The 20,011-nt window shown below is 42.2% G+C and overlaps 1 pseudogene; it reads left to right on the forward strand.

Annotated features, from left to right (window-relative positions):
- Window positions 1-15,942: 15,942 nt before the first annotated feature.
- Window positions 15,943-16,953, forward strand: LOC147458437 (uncharacterized; annotated as a pseudogene).
- The last annotated feature ends 3,058 nt before the right edge of the window (window positions 16,954-20,011 follow it).

Below are 20,011 nucleotides of genomic sequence, written 5' to 3' on the forward strand. Positions count from 1 at the left end.
TCTTCCTTGTGAGCTTGTCTGTTGTATGACTGTGTGTTAGGAGCCTTTGTGGCTCGCACACGGCGCGTAGAAAGTCCCTAGCCGTGACATTTTTGGCACCGCTGCTAGGGAGCTGCTGCGCGTGAAGCTCCAATGGCGACCTGTAAATTGTATTGAAGCTATTTTTTATGTAGGAAAGGCGCGGCTTAAGTTTGATTATTGTTGTTATGCAAAAACAGTAGAGAAAGACACAATGTTGTTGACTGCATTCAAGTTTTCTGTGTTCTGTTAAGCTCTGTTTTGCTAGTTCTATTAAGCTCAGATTTCACCTTACACAGTTAGCATTTCTTGTGTTTATGCGTTTTCTGCATTTTCTGGTTTGCACTGCACAGTTCTGTCAAGTTTCAATTTTTTGCATTTTCTGGTTTGTGCACACTTAGGCGCACAGTTAGTTAATTAAGTAGGTTAGTAATTAGGTGAACCACTGATTAGCAGGTCAGTAGGTAGGTGAGACAGTAAATAGTTAGGTGAGGTCAACGCGCACCAAAACGTGTACCAAATAATATCCAACAAAATAATAATAATAATATATATATATATATATATATATATATATATATATATATATATATATATATATATATAATAATAAAAATAAAAAAAAATGAAAAATAAAAACGTGAGTGAGGGGGAGGTTATAAAATCGAAAAATAAAAACGTGAGCGAGAGGGAGGTTATAAAAACGGACGGGTTGGTTTGTATAAAAGTGAGATCGGGATCATTTGACCCAATCCCAATCCCAAGCCCAGCCCAAGCTCTGTCTCTGTCTTGTGATGTAGGGTAGTCTCACTCCTATATATATAGGCTAGACTCACAAGGAGGGAGTGAGGAATGTGGGATAAGTCCTACACTCTCCTCTCCTTCATTGCACACTAGGACTTGCTATTTGGAGCCTAGTTTCCCAGCTAGGAAAAGACTGTTTCGGGCTTTTCTGGAGCAAAATAGAACCAAACGATGGGCTGTAAATCACAGCGCGTCCCTCCTAGCGATACGCTCGTTTCGAGCTATCACACGGCCCATTCCACGACACGCTCTAAAAAATCTAGCAAAAAAACAAACAAAAAACACGCAAAAAACTAGTCACAAGGCCTCCTAGAGCAGCTTTTTGACACCTTAGGGTATCAAAAGCACATGCACTTACGCTCTGGGCGGGTGCTAGAACACGAGCATATTGAGGGTGCCTCTGTTCATACGGACACCCATTACCCATCCACGATAGGCTCTAGACCCTCAGCGGGGACACAAGGTAGCACCACCCAAGACCTTAAAATAGCCGCTAGTGATTCCTCCTTCGACTCAGAAATCATGGAAGCATACCCTACCCAAAACACTGAGAGAGAAGGCCATGCACCTCCCGAAGCTCCACAGCCCAGTACTAGTATGTTTAGTCGTTTCATGGAAACATTAGGTAGAGCTACTCGCTCGGAACCTGATGCAAATGAAGCACACGAAGGGGGTGGGGAAGTGGACTCTCCTTTCACATAGCACGTGGACCCCACACCCCCAAAGAGTGTCCATGTGGATATCCTGCCAACTTCTTACTAAGAAGGCCCTGTTGAGCTGCCTCCTTCAGAAGCTCCCTCTAGAGTACTGTTGGTGACAAGTAAAACCATGGGGAGCAACATTGCTTCTACCTCACAAGAAACCGTTAACACGTCGACTCTAGAAGGATTGTTCATTAATGATCATTGGACATACGACCTCCACACTGAGGTGTTGACGGATCTACACTCTGGCCATGCCTACCATGTAGGATGGATAAAGATTGTACGATCCACCTCTAGTGCCACGAGCATCGAAGATCAACAGAAAATGATCTGTAATGTTATCCATGGCATTATTCAATTAGAAAGGCAAAACCGAGGGGTAAATATACTCTCAACTGGCCCCATGAGATTTCTGGATACGAGCAAGGCTCAACAGCCTACTCTATCACAAACGGAGACTCCTCTAATGAGTCCCATGGACCCATCTTAAGTCATTTCACCTGGGGTCTCTATGCAATCTAAGCCTCCGAGCGACAACTTTAGCTTCCCTAACTTGGCTCAACCCTCTATTAAGGAAAACACAGTGCTCACTCCAGGGATAGACCTGACAGAGAATGTACCGATGACATCTACGGTTAGCGCAGTGCCACTACCTAGTGTCGTAGTACCTAATATGGGGCCTCGACCGTATGTGCCTCTAGCCCCTTATGCACACATGGCCCCCACACCTCCAATTGTACCACTTGTTTATGCTCCTCGAGTGCCACTCCCTAGCCCTTATCCGAGTGGACCTATGCCCCGTTATGTTCCATATCCTGCATCATCCACACATATGCCAAGACCGGTACCCGTCCCTCTCCCACATATGATTCCAAGAGTACCTCCACCGGCCCTGCCTCCTCACATAGGTGACTTGGCAGCGTTTTCTCAAACCATAGGTCGATCTATCGTGGAAAATATGTGTCATGCATCTGATAGAGAGCCTAGAAGTAAGGCAGTACAAATTGCTAAACTCACGCAAAAATTCAATGGGGACGAAGATGCTAGAAAACACATTGAAGTGTTTGAACAAGTATGTGATTCCTTAGGGGAACGCAACGAACTACATAAGTGCAATGCCTTAAGCTTGTCATTAAGTGGGAAGGCTGGAGATTGGTATAGAACCCTAAGGGTGGACGAGAAAAAAATCTACCCTACCCTTCGAAGGTTGTTTCTAAAGGAGTACATACGAGAAGGTGTGCTTTGGGGTGTAGCATCTCAGCTACAGAAGGCCGAACGTAAGGAAGGAGAGTCAGTAAGGGACTTCATTAGTCGTCTAAAGCACTTAAACTCTCGCTGCCATGTAAATGAGCGCTTCAACAATAACCAACTGCTTGATCAATTCATTCGAGGGTTGAGGAATGAAGGAATCTATAATGTACTAGTGATTAGAGGTATCACAACCTGGGAAGATGTCACTGCCAATGCAATCCAATTAGAGGACAACTTGATGATAGCAGGCATGAGGGTGTCTACTGACACGAGATCCACTAGCTCACAAGCCATTGAGTATGAACCCATGACTGCAAAGCCCATTGCCAATGAGCCAAAGGTATTTGAGACATTCTTGACAAACCTCACCAAGGCAATCCAAGAGTCTCTTAAGGATAATCGACCCCCTCAAAATAGTCACATGTATCCAAGAAGGGAGCAACAATGGTGTTCCATTTGCTTAGGTCCACATAGCACTAGTGAGTGCCCTACGTTTAGAGTAAAATTTAATGGAACTTGCAACGCATGTGGTAGGTATGGTCACCAAGCTAAGGATTGTTTAATGATCAAACGTATGATGGCAAATAGACCACCTGTAGCCTGGACGGATGCGCCTCGAGCTCCTGTATTGATGCCTGCTCCACCTGTTGAGCAACTACCGCAACACATGGTCCCTAGATCTCAAAATGTTGTACAAGCTACACCGCTACCACCTCCTGTGCTAGGACCGCAGCCCCCGCATCCAAGAGTCGCCCCTATGAACCAAGTGGGTTGCGAGCCATCTAATGCTTATGCAGATGGCTATGAGGAGGAAATAGACACTAGTATTGCCTACGGACTTGATACATTGGAAGAGTGTCCTATATACTACATGGAAGATTGTTGGGGGAAAGTCAAGCTGGTTTATCAAGCTGCTACTCTCGCATCCAGAGGTCAAAATATCAACACCCAGGCTAGGAGGCCACCTCTTCAATGCTACGAGTGTGGTGGACCACATCGGGCAGCGGAGTGCCCTATTAGGCTGCAAAAGAATGCTGCACAGATGCAAATGAATCAAGGGAGGACGTCTGCAATGCCAATACTCACATGTAATCATTGTGGCATAGATCACTTGATTTCCCAATGCCCCTATAACCCAAATGCGCCTAAAATCGCACCCCTAAATTTGGTCGAAATTGCTAGTGTGACATCGCCAATACCGCCTGTCGCACCCGCTTATGCGATTACACGGTCCATGCTTCAAGGGCCAGGCCATATCCTCGAAGAGAGAGATACCGCGTCAGTTATCCAAGCAAAGAAAAAGAAGACACGAAGGAAGAGGTCGCAGAATACGGGAAATTCAAAGCCAAGTTCCAAAACAAACATAGGAACAGGAGATGACCCCGTGTATAGGAATGACCTCGAGGATGATTCAGATTCAATCGAGACAATGGAGACTAGAACCAATACCACAAAGGGAAAGACCGACAAAGAAAACCGTAACATGGAACCAAATGAAAACCGAATAAGAGAAAACCATAAAGAGCCTCTGAAAACACCACAAGTGTTTCCAAATCCAATCCAAGACCCCCAAGATAAACCGCAGGGGCAAAAAGGGAAGAATCGTAAAAAGAAGATTGGGACGTACCCAAACCCAGTAGACGAGATTGAGCAGGTGAAACATCTAAGAGGTTTAGTGGAGGAGACTCAAAGGAAACTAGAACCAGAACCCATTCATGTCAAAATTCATGACACAGTGTTTCCCACGCAAGTTCATCCACCCCACATGAACCATAGACCGTTAGCCATACCTAGTATCATCCAAGAAGGGAGTGAGGACGGGACATCAGAAAGTGAGCATACACCTTTCTTGTTGGAAAGGATGTTTAATGAAGGAATACCTGATCCCATTGAGGAATATGAGATTCCATCCTCACCAGTTCCTAGTCAAGGACCTACACCCTGCAAAATGCCAATGAATGTTGCCAAACTAGTGGACTTCATGTCTTCTGAGGTCCGAACCACGATCATAGCAAAGCTGTATGGAGATCCTGAGTTATTCTTTGCACTTCGAGCATTCCTTAATGGAGAGCTACAAACGGGATTACCGCAGTTTGCACAAACAAATAGGCCTGACTCGATTATAATTGATGAGGAAAATCATGTGCAATCACTTGACTTAGATGGACACGAGTCTGTGATCGAGGTACCCATTAACGAATTAGGGCAGTATTTTGAAGGCGACGAGTCTAATGCAACCCTACCCATCACTACCAAGGGATTAACTATAAAGGGAATTCTTGATGGTGGTGCAAGAGTTAGCATCGTTACAAAATATTGTTGGGAATCCATGGGAAAACCCCGCCTCAGTGTTACTAACATTGTGGTAAAGATGGCAAATGGTACCATAGCCAAACCTATGGGGATGCTCAAGGATCTTAAGATCAAAGTTCTAGGACACAAGGTACGACATACGTTCATTGTAATGGATTTCTCTAAACACCTTATGTCATATGAAATGATTTTAGGAAGACCATTCATGAGGGAAGCACAAATGGTTCATGATTGGTCTAAAAATCATGTCTATTTGCAATTCCAAGACCTTGTCCTTAGAGTGGATTTGGTGACTGGTAAGGTACACCCCTTAGGGAGTAAAACCATTATTGATCATCGCTCTGACACCACAGTTCACTCGGCCCCACTACAATATTGTTACACTTGTAAGAAGGATACAGACATTGGCCAAGATTCTCCTTACATGGATGTGTTACCGGGTATGACGGAATCAGACAACTTGGACTGGGTACACCTAGTTGCAACCATAGATACCTGGGGAAATAGAAGAACCACTTGGGTCACACCAGAGGGGGAGTAGGTACCACAAATTGCACCTCTGAACATGATAAGTGCCATACATGCATCTTCTAAGGGCAAGGCAATTGTAGACCAATCTGACAATGACACCGATAGCTCAATAGAAGACTTTGACCAACACGACTCAGACACGGACTCCCAGAGTGAAACGGATTTTGAATCTCATGAATTAGAGAGTGGAGCAAGTTCATAGTCAAAACATTTGGAAGGACCGAGCACATCAACCGATGATAGCTCCTCCGAGAGTGAAGAGGACACCAATGAGGACTCCTTTAGTGAGCCAGATCTAAATGCAAATCAAAAGCAGGTCTCGAATAAGAAAAAGAAAAACTTTAAGAGGCGTCGATATCGAGCCAATGTACGTGCTAGGATAAAAAAGAAGAGATCCTCAGCAGAATGGCTCAGTTATATAGGAGCATGTGATGCTCATCGAAAATTGGTAGACGATTGGGGTGAATATCTCCAAAATGTTATGTGGTGTAGACCACGACCCCATGACATAGCCCAATTAGAGATCATAGACAAGCCAAAGTTGAGCCGCACTGCAAGGAGGCGTCAAAACCAAGAGTTAGCTCGACAACACAAGAAAGCAGAAATAGAAGCACAGACCAAAGCACAACCAGAATCCACAGAGTTGCATCCTGCACCAGAACATTTCAAATCTTACACCACAGGGGAAGCAAAGGTTGTGTACACAAAAGCCCAAAGAATACCTATCGATGGGAATAATGGAATCTATGATGGTCCGGCAATAGTTAAAGAAATAGAATTAGCCGATCCCGGTGAAGAATCAAAACCTGTTTTTATTGCCCAAGACCTCACAGAAGTTGAAGAGGCGATCCTCAAAGAGCTTCTCAAGGAATTCAAGGACATATTCGCTTGGACATACCATGATATGAAAGGTGTTCCACCTTCTGTGGTCCAACATACAATCCCTATGATTAGTACTGCGAAGCCCGTACAACAAAGACCCTACCCGATGAATCCTAAGTACGCAAAGATCATTCAAGAAGAACTAGAAAAGCTTATCAAATGTGGGTTCATATATCCTATTGAACACTCTGAATGGGTGTCTCCAATAGTTATCGTGCCAAAAAAGAATGGGAAACTCAGGGTGTGCGTGGACCTCAAAAAAGTTAATGCAGCTACTAGAAGAGACCATTACCCCCTACCATATTCCGAACATGTACTCGAAAGAGTTGCAGGCAAGGAAGCTTATAGCTTTCTAGATGGGTACTCAAGCTACAACCAAATCACGATAGCGCTAGAGGACCAAGCTAAAACTGCCTTCATCACAGAATTTGGCGTGTTTGCATTTCGTGTGATGGCTTTTGGCTTAACAAATGCCCCTGCTACATTCCAACGATTAATAAACACTGCTTTTAAAGAATATTTGAGAGAGTTTTGTGAAGCTTTCTTAGACGACCTTTGTGTTTACTCTTCTTGGAAAGAACATCTATCATGTTTGCGGAAGGTGTTTGAAAAGTGTAGGTTATATCGTATCTCATTGAACCCGTTCAAATGCCAATTTTGGGCCAAGCATGGAGTTATTTTAGGGAATATAGTATCTAAGAATGGTATCTCAACCGATGAGAGCAAAAATAAAGTGATTCTAGAGTTACCACCACCAACCAATTACAAGGGAGTTCAAAGGTTCATGGGACACGTGGGTTATTATCGACGGTTTATTTTATTTTTCGCTGAGATAGCACGTCCTTTGTACAAGCTTCTCATTGAATTTAAATGGACTGAAGAGTGTGACCAGGCCTATGAACAATTGAAGAAAACACTAGCAAGTGCTTCGATTTTAAGGACACCTAACTGGCATGTCATTTTCCATGTGCATATTGATGCATCAAACTTTGCTATTGGGTGTGTTCTCACTCAACCAGGAGAATATAAATTGGACTATCCCATTAGCTTTGCAAGCCGTCAATTGAACGATGCTGAAAGGAACTACACCACTACAGAGCGAGAAGGTTTAGCAATGGTTTATGCAGTAAAGAAATTTCGCTACTACCTTCTGGCAAACAAGTTTGTATTTTATGTGGATCATCAAGCGTTGCTGTATCTGGTAAACAAGCCATGCTCCACAGGAAGAATCACACGATGGTTGTTAATTCTTCTGGAGTTTGATTTCACGATTGTAGTGAGACCCGGTAAAAGGCACGTCATGGCTGATCATTTGTCTCGCATACCCAATGGTGAAGCCCCTATAGGAGTTGATGATGAATTACCCGATACTTCCCTATTCATAGTTGAGACTATGCCTGAATGGAGTGAGAACATTGTTAACTTTTTAGTTAATGGTTTTCCACCCAAGGAACTTCGTAAGGATATCGCTCGAAGGCTAGTAAAAGAATGTGAACCCTATTGTTTGATTGCCGGAACTCTGTATAGACTAGGCAAGGACGATATTCTTAGGCGTTGTGCCCGCGAGGATGAATATTTGTATATCTTGCAAGAAGCACATATGGGCATAGCAGGAGGACATTTTTCAGGAGACCTGACTGCTAGAAAGGTGCTGCAATCAGGCTATTGGTGGCCAACTTTATTTAAGGATGCATCACTTTTTACAAAAGGGTTTGATGAGTGCCAACGTTACAAGACCACACAGCGCAAAGACAGAATACCCTTACATCCTATTAAAGTAACCCAACCATTTGAAAAATGGGGCTTAGACTTTGTAGGTCCAATTAGTCCCGCAGCTCGCAACACTCAATCTCGATATATTCTAGTTGCTACGGACTATGTAACAAAGTGGGCTGAAGCTAAGGCTTCACAAAAAGCTGACGCGAGGACAACAGCTAAGTTTCTTTTTGAGAACATTATCACAAGATTTGGTTGCCCTTTTGAAATTGTTAGTGATAATGGTGCCCATTTTATAAATGAGGTAATAAGAGAGCTTACCACGACCTTTATGATATCCCACCATAAGTCTACACCTTATTACCTGCAAGCTAATGGACAAGCCGAGAGCACCAACAAGACTCTAATCTCTATTTTAACCAAGATTGTAGAAGCTCATCGCACTGATTGGGATTTGAAGTTGACATCTACTCTATGGGCTTATCGTACTCCTTATAAAGTGGCTATTAATTGTACGCCATTCAAAATGGTATACGGCCAAGAAGCGGCTATGCCTTGGGAGTTTGTCATTCCTAGTCTTAGGGTAGCTTCGCAAGAAGGATGGAATGGTAACCCCTTAACCGAGCGTTTGTATATCTTAGAAAAACTAGACGAAGAGAGACAGTTGGCTGTGCAAAATGCTCTTGTGGAAAAGGATAGGAGAAAGAAGTGGTTTGATCGCCATGTGAAGGACAAGGACATCAAAGTTGGTGATCAAGTCCTTATGTATGGAGTACGTAAAGAGAAGAAAAAGTTGAAATATGCTGGTAAAGGACCATATAGAGTATGTGAAATTACCCCACAAGGTACCTTTCGTGTGGAAACTCTTGATGGAGGTGAAACCATTGGATTCCTCAATGGGAGTAAATTCAAAAGATATTATGATCCTTTAAGCTAAGAAGAACTACGGGCCATTCATCAAAAGAAGGCCGCCAAAGCACAAACCGAGTTAAAGAAGATACAAGCTCAAGCTGAGGCTAAGGAGCGACAACAACGTATAAGACAAAAACGAGAGGCTAACCTTGGAGTCACAAATGCATTCCACGTGGAAATCGAAGAGGATTGGTTGGACTCTGACACACCTCTACAATACCCTATTGAGTTAAATAGTGCCTATGGAAAAGTGCTATATAACGCCTTATTGGACACGGGTGCTAAATATAATCTACTATCCTATGGGGTGTGGTGTCAGTTAGGGAAGCCACCTCTATCTGAGAGTATTATCCAAGTCAAGGGTGTCAACAAGAAAAAAACTACGGTTTTTGGAATTTGGCACACTTCTGTCAGTTATGACAATGGAATTGTAGCTCAAGACTTTTTGGTCATGCCTACTGGAACTATGGAGGGTAATATAAACCTAGGACGCACGTGGATGATAGCCACCAAATGCACTATTGATTGGGGGACTGAGGGTGTCACAACGCAAAAACCAACTCTTATCCCTACCACTCAAGCCATAGTCCCTGAGATGTTGCCTAAGGAAATAAAACCCAAGACATTGCATGTCCAGGAGGTTGAACCATACGTCCCCATAGCCCAACTCTCTAGATCTTCAAATGATGTAGTTGAAAGAAAGCTTGAGACACACAAGAACTATCCTAATATAACAAAGAAAGCATACAAGTGGGTCCCTAAAGCTTCTTTAGTAACCATGGCTGATGCTAAAAAACGGAAGCCTCGTAAGAAACGTCCCACTCGCTCCAAGAAATGTAAGAAAACGTGGCGCTGGATTCCTAAACGACTATTAAAAGCCCAAGGATACTATAAAGGAAATGATCAAATCTGGGTGCCCAAACGTAAATTGTACTCTTACCTGTCACCTGGCCCATGTAAACCCAATCCTATGGCTCCAAAACAAATTGAAAATCGTGGAAAGGAAAAAATCACGGAATGCGACACACCTGCTCCAGAGCTAGTTTGGGTACCAAAGAAAGAACGATTTGTTCCACCTAGCTCAGGAACACGAAAAGAAAATGAAGCTTCTTGCTCTTCATGTAGTTCCTATACGGAAATAGAAGCTTCGACACAACCTCCACCTACCATTGTACATATCCATACAAGCAAGAAAGAGTTTGCACCTCCCATTGTAGATTCACCACCTCCAACAATGTTGCAAATAAAATCATGGGAGAGTACCTTACCACCCTTGCAACTAGATGAAACACATAGGGTGATCGAAAACTATTGGTTAAAGCCTTTACCCATAACAAATTGGAACAATTGGTTTCAAAAGGTGACGACATCATTCCAAAAAGTATGATCTACCCAAGGAAGGGGGGAGTGTTTGCTGACATCCGTCATTCACTTGCTTCCCTCTCAACCTTCCTCCCTGACCTCTCAATCTCCAATCTTAGGGAATGTATATATAAAGCCTTATACTCACAAAAACAAGATAAAAAAGTAAAATAGCAAGAGCCATAACACAAAATAATAAAAACAAATTATACACAAGAACACGACCCTTGTAATATTTGCACTCTAACCATCATCTATTTGCGTGTACAGATATGGCTAGTACGCTAGAGTCATCCACTCCTGCCTTGGGTGAGAGATACCCTCGTTACTTTTCACAAATGTTTCACATGGTCTTTCCAATGCTTGCATGTGAATGGGATTTGATAGGTACGTTAGCATGTGAGAGGAATTTTGAGGAGTTAGAATGGCTGATACGTCTCTTGACCACGTCTGATCCATACTTAGTAGAGAGTGTTTCTCCCATTGCACAAGCTTACCCTTTTGACCAAGATGACTATAGGCGTCTAGTGACCTTCTTAGTAAACATGGGTACCTATGATGAAGAAGAAAATTTACATGACTACACGGATGGCACATATGGTCTCATGGATGATGACTTTGTTTATCTCGACGACGAGGATAGGGGTTTAGCCTTAGGGTTTCCCCCCAACCTCTACAATATCCTATTCCCTTGACTCTTTAGGGGGAGTGCAAATAATTAGGTTAGGGTTCCTTATGTTTTTTGTTGTGTTCAATAAGTGTTGGTACCTTTTCCCACTAATGTGCCTCTTGGAGGTATTCCTTTTGTTTCCTAGTGTGTACAGGAGCGTGTTGCTATTGATAGGATTTGGACCTTGATGGAACCTTTCTCTCGTTCACACTTCAAATCAAGCGCGACCATCAACACAAACAGGTGTTTTATGTCCATTAGCATTGCCCTTATCTTTTTGCATCCATGTTTTTCTGCTTTGATTGTGATTGGTAGCATAATATTCAGCGCATTTTCTTAGTATCAAACATTTAATTCAATGTAATGTTTTGTCATAATCACTTGTCTAGGATTAAAAATCAAGCAGTCCGACTAAGCTAGTTTGACCAAGCTAGGTATTAGAAATCTTCTCTTAATACCATGGGGAATGCCTTCCTAATAAGCAATGGTTACTTAGGTTCTTAATCCGATTTAGGCAGCATTGTGTGAAATGTACTAGGGCTTTCTAGTGGGCTTAACCCTATTGACCTTTAGCTTAAGTATTATAAAGGGAGTTTACTAATGTGATGAGCTTGGGGAGGATAATGGTGTTATATGACCCCCCAAAGTTACAAAATTAAAATGCTAAAAATGAACAAACAAAAAATCAAAGTGCAACAATGTAAAATTTTAACCTGGAAGATAAATCCCTGCTTAAATTGGTACTTCACTCACATGTATCGCCTATGGTACTAGAGCCCTAGAGGTTCCCAGTGTGGGCGCTTTTCCTTGAAAAGCAAAAAACCCAAGGCAGACAAAATAAGCACACACATCAAAATTGAATCAATGTGAAAAGACTTTTGGGGGTCAAAGAAAAGGTAATCAGTCAGGCGATGATTTCATGAGAAATTCCTTTTATCGTAGCTTAACTACAAGGTCTTCTAGGTATAGCCTCTAGTCAGCCCTCGAACATCAAATACTTGGCTCTCGCGATTAAACAACTTAATTGACCAGAAAAAATTGAGAAGTTACCCATGGTATTAATAGTCGAGCTCTAGTGCCTTTTGACAGTTAAATTAGCGACCCCGGACTTGTTTAATTTTTTACCTTTAGATCTGTTTATGCATTTGATTATATTGCAATTTAATGTTTATTGCTGACAAATTGTCTAAAATTCTGTTACAATCAATTTGTCTGTCTAAAATTGCATATGATTTTTAATTGTATATGAGAATGCAATTACTGTGGCAATGTTGTTTGATTTTGCAGTGATTGAAGAAGGCTACGCACATCCATGTCGACTGCTCTTCCATCTCGACGAACGAGCTTCAACTGGATAGCTTCCGAGGACAGAATCTACATCAGGAAGGGGGGCATGTTAACCCTCACGGCACACGGACACCCTATGATCTATAAACGTGTATTGTTTAGAGTCAGGTACCGGGCTTGTCGGACCAATAGGAACATGGTAAGGGTGATCGCCGATGACAAGCGCACTCTAACTGGAATATTCAAAGAATTAGTTGGCTAAGTATGGGCGCCCAAGTGTGAATGGGGTGAGCTCATATAAAAGCCACTAAACGTAATTTTTACTCATTCTCTCATTGTGCAATAGAAGCCGCTCTTGCTCCATCTCCACCTTCTCCTTCACCATCTCCTTGTGTGTGTGTGTACGTGAGAGAGAGAGAGAGAGAGAGAGAGAGAGAGAGAGAGAGAGAGAGAGAGAGAGAGAGAGAGAGAGAGAGAGAGAGAGAGAGAGAGATCGAGCGTTGCGGCAGCACGACGGCGGCGAGGCGGTTGAGCGCAGCGTAGCGGTGTCTCCCTCTTCTTCGCGGCGCGGGAATCCTTCATTCGCAACTACGCAGGAAGGTGAGTGACACACCATTCTTCCTTGTGAGCTTGTCTGTTGTATGACTGTGTGCTAGGAGCCTTTGTGGCTCGCACACGGCGCGTAGCAAGTCCCTAGCCGTGACATCTAGCCGACGAGGAGAGTTGAACTCAAGACCTGTTGAGAGAGAGAGAGAGAGAGAGAGAGAGAGAGGGGGGGGGGTTGGAGAATGTTAAAGCTGGTATTTATTATGCTAGTTCAAATGTAGAAATGACATATGTGAGAACATAGATTTTCACTCTATATTTGTTTCACCACCTTTCATGGAAATGAACTACACCAAATACTTGGACAATACTATAGTGCTCAAAGGGTGTCGGGTACAACTTTACCTATTTAGCTCTTCAAAAGGTAACGCTTAAATTAACTTCTCTATCAGTTGGAACAAATTATTACCTTCTGTTTGATGACACCATTCCATGAAACAATAGTTAGTCTAGTAATGGTTCCTTTTGTGATAAGATCCCATTACCATATTAGAAAAGCTCAAAATATTGTCCAAGCCTTCAAATTTCTCATCAATCGAGCAAATAACGACAATATTATAGGATCATGTTTGACCTTGCCTCTCTTGGAAAACTATGCACATCAAGGTTGCCTCAATCTCTCTCTCTTACTCTGCTAAATCTTCCTCTCTCTCTCTCTCTCTCTCTCTCTCTCTCTCTCTCTCTCTCTCTCTCTCTCTCTCTCTCTCCCTCTCAAATTTGTCTTCATCTTTGGAGACCTCTACCTTTCTCAAAAGTGTGCTTTACATCGATTGAAGAAAGGCACCAACCAACCTTTCATGTGCCAAAAGGGTGACAGCCGACCTCCCCTACATGTGACAGGGTGACAGCCGACCGCCCCTACATGTGACGAACCCCCTACTGGCTCCTCAAAAAAGAAAATAGCCCCGAGCCAAGAATATTCCCTTCTCCCTTGCCTCTACGTGAGCTCCTCCTTCCCTCCTTGGGCAGCCTACCTCCCCACTTTCCCCCTCCTCCTCCTACCTCCGTTCCCCTCCTCTCACTCCCCCATTTCGATGGCACAGGCCTGTTGTTAACCCTTCCGTTACCTCCCTAACCTAGAAGGTTGCAAAACTCCAACCCTAACTTTCTTATTAGAGCATCATAGATCCCTTTCTTCTCCAAAATAACACAAGCCATTCTCTAAGATTTTTCTATTTTTATTTGCCTCCCAGCTATGGCAGAGGTGAGGGTTGAAGGTGTCTGCAAGGTTGAGAACTTAGATAGTGTCGAGCAACGGTGATCCACCTTCCCCAGAGTCCTATCATGCACCCTACACAAGGGAATCTATATATATATATATATATATATATATATATATATATATATATATATATATATATATATATATATATATATATATATATATATAGAGAGAGAGAGAGAGAGAGAGAGAGAGAGAGAGAGAGGCCTCCTCTACAGGTGATTAGCCGTGATGTCCTCCACCACCCTTCTATAGGGTTCTGTTCATGCAATCCCTTGAGTGCCATATGGCATCTTACCTTTCCTAGCACATTCTTTTTATCTACCTATTTTTGCTTCAACCTTCTTTCTAATGAAGCATCTCCAGTCATTCTGTCTAATAAAGCATTAAAAAGGATTGGGTACACCCTATTTTGCACACTTCCCTTTTGATAGAGCGGGAAATCGGCCAGTTTTCATAACCTCTATAGCAGGAGAGCTCCAGGTGGCCATAGCCAAGTAGCTTCTTATCTACTGCTGTCTCACTCTCCTCTCAGCCTTGCCAAGATGCGTGAGATCTTGCACGTGCAGGGGGCCAATGCGGCAAATAGCGACTGGCTTTGCTTATAATTGGGAGAGAGAGATAAGACGATAAATACAGAGAGAGGTCTGTGTTCGGGACGTCCATGATGAGAGATGCCCCAAGCCTTCAATCCTTTCTTCGTCTTTCACACTCTAGCTGAGCGAGCTGCATAGGGCTAGAAGCTCCGTGAGGTTGTGAACTTGTGAAAGAGAGAGTGGGTACGCGACGTACATGAGAGATGCCGATGAATAATGACACTACTGCTCAGTTGCATTAATCAGGCGTTCATATGTCCCCTGCAAATACGAGAATATCTTCCTTAATGAGTCGCAGAAATTTTGGAATGATCGCAATGTTTACATGATTACAGTGTAAAGTCCAGAAGAAACATAAGGTTCAGAGTGCACTACCGACAGATCATGTCATCTTCTTGTACTCAAGAGTATAGTTTGACCGATGGAAACACCTAAGGTTACTCAACAAAGAGAAATGGCTATCATAGTTAAGTGGTCTCTTGTGCATTAGCCACTGCACATGTGATTTATCAAAGCTTGAGAAATCCACGAAGGGCCCCGACATCTTCAAGCACAATGGAGCATGATGTAGTAGCAGCCCTCCTCCTGCATTTCAAGCCTCACATGCAGAAAATGGCATGGTGAGTGCAAACTTTGCTCCTGCAAGGTGAAACTACCAATCGGTGTTGTGTTATGCGTGCGTGCGTGCATGTGTTTTCCTCTTCTTGAGGTTTCCCACCAGTAAAGCATTACGAAAATAATGTGTGTGTGTGATATTTTTATCTTCAATTGCCTCCTTCAATATAGCCTGCAATATAGTTGTACAAGACTCATCACAGGGGTTGTATTCTTGGGCATCAAAATTAATGCATACACTGAGAAAGATATGACAATATGATTGACAGGGAGACTAGTCATCTCTCTCGAGAACATTTCTGATGATTTTGTGTATGTATGATGTTGACAGATAGAGCGCATCACAGCTATGGCAGCCAAGTACATTGGTGACGGTGGGCGACATTTTCTACCTCTTCACCAACAGGGTCAGGAAGCCCACTAGATGCAGCATTGCAGGTCCCACTCCTCACAATGGGAGGAGGGGCTCCCTTGGCCGAGCCAACAATTGTAGAAATAGAGGCACCGCCTTTTGGATTGACAGAAGCCGAAAAGCCCTTGGTAGTAGAATTGGCAGTGGCATCTATGGAAGAGCTTTTACAGGTGGCTCAAGCTGGGGAACCCTTGTGGGTAGCTGGTGGTAGTCAAAAGCCTGGTGCTGTCGAGGTGATGGAACAAGAGGTATACCTTCAGAGATTCCCAAGAGGGATTGGGCCCACGCCTCTCGGCCTCACTTCCAAGACTTCTCGACACACAGGACTGGTCATCATGACTTTTACTTCTCTGGTGGAGTCTTTTATGGATGCGGTATGTTTCATATTCAGGTGCATGCATGGTTTCATAAGGCTGGCACTCTTTCTTTCACTGTGAGAATGCATATGGCTAGGTTGATACTAGGTTGAATATGGCTTGATTAAGAATTGAAGAGTTTTGGTCATATTTCTACTCTACTTATTTGATTTGATGGCACCACATTGGTGTTAGCCTCAGTTGATCCCATGGCTGGAATCTTGTTTAATATAGCTTAACCGTTTCTTGTTTCCAGAATCGTTGGGCTGCAATGTTCTCTTCGATCGTCTCAAGGGTAAGAATAGTGGAGGTCCTTTCAATGGGGGTTGCTGGAACTTATGATGGGGCTATTCAACTGGTAAGTGAACTGGTAAAGAGATGAGTATGTATCTGCTATTATATAATGTCAAGAACTTCTTCTAGGGCAGCCTATGTAGAATCTTTTGATAACCGAGTGTGGTTGGTATTGTCTAGAATCTTCTCTTATACAAATAGGTACTTGGTATGGTGGACTGATTCAATGGACAGTGTTCGAACAGGCCCCTATGGGCAAATCTTCTGCCTTGATAACTTCGTCTTTGGCCAGTTCGGAGTTGGCAACAAGTGGGCAAGGGTCACTACACCAAAGTCGCGGAGCTCATTGATTCTGCCCTTGACGTTGTCTGCAAAGAGGTTGAAAACTGTGAGTGCCTTTAAGATCTCATTCTATCGTTCTTTATTCTATTTTATTATGTGAAATGTTGTACGTCATGCCTTCTTTGCCATTTCTCCAATGATACAGTTCCATCTATGTTCGATATAATGATTCTGTTATCAGTTTTGTTTATATTTGACAATGTAGCTAGCCTCAATCGTCTTGTTTGAAAATAATGTTCACATCTTTCCTCAGTGAAGGTTTTAAGAACAATGTTCAGATCTGTCTTCAATGAAGGTTGTCAGATTTCTTTAAGTGAAATTTTCATCGCTGCTGTTCTAACTTCTCTAGCTTTGTAGTATCCCCCCTCACTTGGCAGACATTGGCTTTAGATCTACGCTCACCACTCCCAGCCAGTGCTGGATTCCAAATTTGTTTCAAGTTAGCAAGGCTTTGCCACAAACTCTTTCTTCAATTCATGTTGATCTATAAATTGTATATTGTTTCTATGGTTGAGATGTTTGTCTATACGCTATGATGCAAGCTTCTGTAGTGGCAAAAGCTTCAATGTCTTCATCATTGTGTCATTAATCCTACCGAACTGGTTGATGGTGTGTTGTATACTTGGAATGTCGGGTTTTTTCTTTCTGTTGTAGCTACATCTCATAAAAAATCTAGCTTTTCTCTATTGATCAATTAAGTCTATGACTGCTTTCTTTGAGGCCTTTGTTTTGTAGTTCAAGTTCTCATTCTCAATAGCTTCCTTGTGCCTCATTTTATTAAGCTTCCTCTTTTTAGACTTCTTCGGCAAGGATGATGACGATGCAAGGAGGAGTGCTAACACTCACGATGGGAGGCCAACACCTTGCAAGCAAAGCGATTGCCAGACGAAGGGTGGGTTCTCAGCTCACTTTAGGCGTGACTCATTTTTACCTGCTCAATGCCCTTAGGCTTTAGCTATGGCGTTCGAGTCCTGACCTGCTAATCAGTGATGTTTAGTCTTGACGTCCTGAACTGCTAGAGCTGGTGTTCGATCGTGTGCTGGCCTCCCATCGTGTGCTGACACTCATGATGGGAGGCCAGCACCTTGCAAGCGAAGCGATTGCCAGACGTAGGGTGGGTTCTCAGTTCACTTTAGGCGTGACCCTGCTCAATGTCCTTAGGCTTTAGCTATGGCGTCTGAGTCCTGATCTGCTAATCAGTGACGTTTAGTCCTGACGTCCCGAATTGCTAGAGCTGGTGTTCGAGTCTCGACTTCTTCCAACACAGCCGCCAACGCTGTTGAGTCCCTAAGCCTCTCGTTGTCTATTCAATGCATTAAATCGGCTTTTAGATCATAGTTTAAGGCATCTATCGGTAGTTACACTAAATCTTGTCACATTTTGTCAAATGTTTTCAAGGCAAGCTCAAAATCTAGCTTAGATTTTGCAAGTTAGTGATACTCACAATTTTGGGTGGTAGTGTTGTGTTAACTCAATAAAGAATGTACTTAATCTCAAACTATATGTGTGAGATCATAGCATTAAAGATTTTAAGATCGTTAATTTCTTTTACATGTAGCTACAAATTTTATAGTCTCAATTTCTCACATGGTCATATGGCTTGACCGGGTGTGTTATCTTGAGCTATAGTTTCTTGCCAAGACACGTTTAGAATACCTTGGGTTTATGTGTCACACATACACAATGTTTTTATTTTGTATATAATTACAAATATAGACACGTCTACCATACGTTGGGTCTATGTGTCACACATACACAATGTTTTTATTTTGTATATAATTACAAATCTAGTCTCAATTTGTCACATGGTCATATGGCTTGACCGGGTGTGCCATCTTGAGCTATCGATTTTTACCTTTAGTTCTTCTAGCTATCTATATGGCTTGATCGGGTCTCTTGAGCTATCCATTCTTACTAAACGTGTAGTTGTGTTTCTTTTTACGATAAAAAGCGTTAAAAGATTTTAAGATGGTTAGTTTCTTTTACATGTAGTTACAAATTCTGTAGTCTCAATTTCCCACATGGTCATATGGCTTGATCGGGTGTGTTATCTTGAGCTATAGTTTCTTGTCAAGACACATCTAGCATATCTTGGGTCTATGTGTTATACCACCACTTTGAAGTTAGATTCATTTGACTCTATTGAAAATGTGTTTGATTTTAACGTGTAAGATAATCCTTAAATCCCAAGTGGGAGCCCAAGATGAGGTGAACATTTTTTTTGGAAAAAGAAATTATGTGATGAAAATCCCATGTGGGAGCCCAAGAAAAGGGTATACTGATTTTTTTTAAGAAAGGGGTCTTCGTACAAAAGTAGACTCTAGCAAAATTTCTAAGATTTATAATTTATGTACAAACTCAAAATTAAATACAAATGGTGCTTTTTTAAGAGTTTCATTTTGCTTAAGCATAGACGTGCATTCATATCACATATAATTTTTTTGGTTCAAAAAGATTAATATTTTAATGGGTTGTTTTGTAATGTGTTTTGATTTGACGAGTGAAGTTTTTCATGGTTGTTTAAGATTATGCATTATTTGTTATTTAGAGAACAATCCATTTCATATGTGTGCCTTAAATCCTAAGTGGGAAGCCTACTAAGTAGGTGGCTAGTATCATATATTTTGAGATTGAGATTTGTATCAGTTTACAAGGAAAATGCTATTTGTTTTTTGACAAATTACATTGAAATGATTGGTTTATTTTAATTTAATATTCATTATATTTGTTGTTTTTCATGGTTTGTTCTCTTAACATCTATTGTAAATGAAAACACACTACAATGTACACTTTTTTTCATTTGCAGTTCAACATGTATTTTTGCAAAAGTACGTGCTTCTAAAATTGTTATGTTACTAGTAGTGGGTCATTACATTCCCTATGAAATCCATATGAGGGGGGATGGCTCATTGCGAGAACGTCCATATGTTGTCCGTATGTAGGGGGATAGGTTAGCAAGTAAGATATCGTACATAGGGGGGTTTTTTTAATTTTGATGCACGTAGGTGACATCCCCCCATTACTAGTAGTGAATCCTCCGAGGGCTTGGTACACCTTATGGAACAGGAACCTCCATTCATCCTGAAGCCGTGGCTGCACGTGATTTAAGTAAATCTTT

The sequence above is a fragment of the Adiantum capillus-veneris genome, chromosome 5 (assembly GCF_014529385.1).
Source record: "Adiantum capillus-veneris isolate H3 chromosome 5, ASM1452938v2, whole genome shotgun sequence".
In the NCBI taxonomy this organism is placed as follows: domain Eukaryota; kingdom Viridiplantae; phylum Streptophyta; class Polypodiopsida; order Polypodiales; family Pteridaceae; genus Adiantum; species Adiantum capillus-veneris.